Raw genomic sequence first — 3708 nt, 5'->3', positions numbered from 1 at the left:
GTATCTTATTGTATTTTTCTGATAGTCTGCTTTAAGATTTAATTTTGTTGTTTTAAATTCATATATTAATCTGACAGATACTATTATGTTACATTGAATCATTTTAATCTACTGTGTTTTGTCTATTAGATATATTCTGTTACCTTTCCCCTAAACAAAATATAATTGTAAAAGCCCATAAACACTCTTTTCTTCCATTTTGCCTTTGTTAAATTGTCACATAGATGATGGATGGACTCTGTCAAAATTGTATACAATCTGTGGAGAATTTAATGAACTAAATATCTCAAATTTATTTTAAGGGGTCTTCAGACATGATTTTTAGATTTCCCCAAGTACTGTTTTGCTGCTCTGGTATGAGGGGAACTAAAATGACTGAGACAAATTTGTCAGACCCTCAAGGTCTACTTCCCCAAGAACTATTTCTCCACCTCTCCCAAGTGGCTCCTATCCTGAACTTCAAAAGAGAATCATATCTTTGGATGTAGACTGCAAAGATCCAACACATGACAGAGATATTCCAGCCAAATAACCCCCTCCAAGACAGAGTATAAAAGAATGATTTTTCAGGGTCTTTCATCCTCCCATTCAAATTATGACTTATCTTAATTTACTCATCTGTAAAATGGGAATAAAAATAGTATCTACCTCAGAGGGTTTTTGTGAAGTTCAATTATTTTAATATTCTAAAAGCTTTTCAAGCCTTAAATTGATATAGAAATGCCAGTTATTATTATTATTGCTGTTATTGTTATCATCATCAATATTTTCAAAACCAGAAGCCCAGATCTGTCTAAAAATTCATTAAAGCAGGACAGATGATTCTTGTTATACCTGCAAAGATGAAATCAAGAATCAATTGAAGTATGAAAGCTTATTTTAGAGCTTATTAATTTAACCCTTTCAAAAACTTGTCTATAGCGTATAAGTGCTAATTTAAAAAAATGCTAAACTGATAACCTAGATTAATTTTAGTTTTTATATATATATTTTTATTTTTATGGCTTTTATTTTATTTTTATCACTTAATTTCCTCTGTGAATTTTTCTCTAATGTAAAGAAGCAATTTGTGTCTTGTTTCACAACACAATGAAAATGCAAATATTATTATATAACATATGGACAACCAATATTATATTACCTGCCTTCTTGGGGGGGTATTGTAGGGAATGAACATGGATTGGAAAATGTCAGAAAATAATTTTTTAAAATAGTATTGACATGTAATCTGAAACAAATAAATATAAAGGGTAAAAGCAGTGTGCATGTGATAATTCAGGCTGAGGTGATAGGAGCATAGAATAAGGTGATCAAGTGTAAATATTTTTAAAATGGCATAATTGTAGAGGCATGTTTAAGGCAATGTAGACATGATTGAGATGGACAGGATTCATGGGGAAAAATATGAAGGAAGGAAATCATCCAAAATTCTGAGACCTTAAGTCTTGTTTGAGTATCTAAGGAGTTTTTACTTGGAATTAAGGATAATTTGATCCCAAATCACTAAAAGTAGGGCCTTGTAGTAAATTCCCATGATCTGGAAAAATGAAACTTTAAAGTTCATGTAGTTTATAAAAGGATATTTTCCATGACATATTTCTGACTAAAATTCATGAAAGTATATGCAATTAAAAAGAGTAACAAAAATCATTTAATCTTCCTGACCAGTCTCTCTTTTTTGAAAATTTTATTTAATTAGATAATTTAGAATATTTTTCCATGGTTTCAAGACTCATATTCTTTCCTTCCCCTTCCCCCCCCTTCCCATATCTGATGTGTAATTCCACTGGATTTAATATTCATCACTGATCAAGACCTATTTCCTTATTATTTGTACCCCAAAGAGATAATAAGGAAAAAGACTTATACAAGAATATTCATAACTGTGCTCTTTGTGGTGGCAAAAAAGTGGAAAATAAGGGGATGCCCTTCAATTGGGGAGTGGCTGAACGAATTGTGTTATATGTTGGTGAAGGAATACTATTGTGCTCAAAGGAATAATAAAGTGGAGGAATTCCATGGGGACTGGAACCACCTCCAGGAATTGATGCAGTGTGAAAGGAGCAGAACCAGGAGAACATTATACACAGAGACTGATACACTGTGGTACAATGGAATGTAATGGACTTCTCCATTAGTGGCAATGCAGTGACCCTGAACAACGTGGAGTGATCTACGAGAAAGAACACTATCCACATCCAGAGGAAGAACTGTCGGAGCAGAAATGCAGAAGAAAAACAACTGCTCCATCACATGAGTAGATGGGGCTATGACTGGGAAAGTAGACTCTAATAGATCACCCTAGTGCAAATATTAATTTTAGTTTCTAAAAGATTTCTAGGATCAAAAAGGAATCCTTTCCTTATTCTCACATGCCTATTATTCATTCCTGGCCCATAGAAAGCCTAAAAATAAACATAGATTCTAATGTTTTAAGGACTGAAGTAAGACTTCAATGACTTGAGCACTTGATCATACCTGTCTTTATATCCTGATTTCTGGCACATACGGGCTTAATAAATAATTGGTTGGTTGGTTGAACCTCTCAAGTCTTTGGGAGATTTTTTGCCCTTTTAAATTTTATTTTATTAAAAAAATTTTTTTTTACCATGGTTACATCATTCTTATTATCTCCCTCTCTTCCCTCCCCCCTACCGCAGTAGACAAGCAATTTCACTGGGTTAAACATATATTATCACTCAAAAGCTATTTTCATATTATTCATTTTTGTAACAATCTTTTAAAACCAGAACCTCTTTGGGAGATCTTTAGTCCTTCAACCTATCCTGGTTCTTCTTGGTTCATCAATCTGCTTTGGTCTCATTCAACTCTCTCTTGCTCCCTCCCCCATTACAGTTTGAACTTTAATCAGTTCATGCATTTGGAGCCAAAAGAGGGTCTTAGAGATCCTTTCCATTGAGGAACAACCACCAATCAATCCTCATTTATTAAGCATTTCTGGGAATACAAAGACATGCAAACAGATCTGGTAGGAGGCTCAGTGGATAGAGAACTCAGCCTGGAGATGGGGGTCCAGGGTTCGCCAATGAACCTGGGCAAGTCTCTAAAGCTCAGTGGCCAAGCCCTTACTGCTCTTCCACCTGGGAATAGATACACTAGGAACTCTAAAGGGAAGGTAAAAGAACAAAGAAATGCTAAGGCACTTGGGACCCTCCAGGAATTTACATTCCAAAGAGGGAACCTCAATGTATGTAAATCTATCTATCCAAGATACTTCCAGAGTTCAAAGTATTGAAAGTGTTTTATTTGCCATAAAAAAAATTGCATAAACACGCGCAACTATTATTGCTTTGATGAATTATGGCAGCGATACTAGTTTTGTAATAATAGCAATACTAATAACAGCAAAAGAAATCCAAACCCAGCGCCACTTAATGCGTGCATTTGCCCTCCATTACATCTACGGAGTACCTCTCCGCAGAAGAGAAGCAAACAGTCCCGGAGAAACATAGACCTGGGAATTCAGGTCTTGGCAGATCAGATTTTAAAAAAAAGTTTACTTTATTGAAAAAAAAAAAGTAAACCCGCTTTTTTGTCTTTTAAGCGAATGCATGCCCCGATCCTGAGCTTCAGTATTTTGTGACTTATTCATCTTTCGACACCAGGGGGGTCTCGGATTCATTTCCACCCGTCCGGGGCCGGAGTAGAGAATGCAGCGCTGCGTCTTTAAGGGGGGGGAGGGGGGAA

This window comes from Monodelphis domestica, chromosome 3, assembly GCF_027887165.1.
Source record: "Monodelphis domestica isolate mMonDom1 chromosome 3, mMonDom1.pri, whole genome shotgun sequence".
NCBI lineage: Eukaryota > Metazoa > Chordata > Mammalia > Didelphimorphia > Didelphidae > Monodelphis > Monodelphis domestica.
This window is presented reverse-complemented; position numbering follows the sequence as displayed.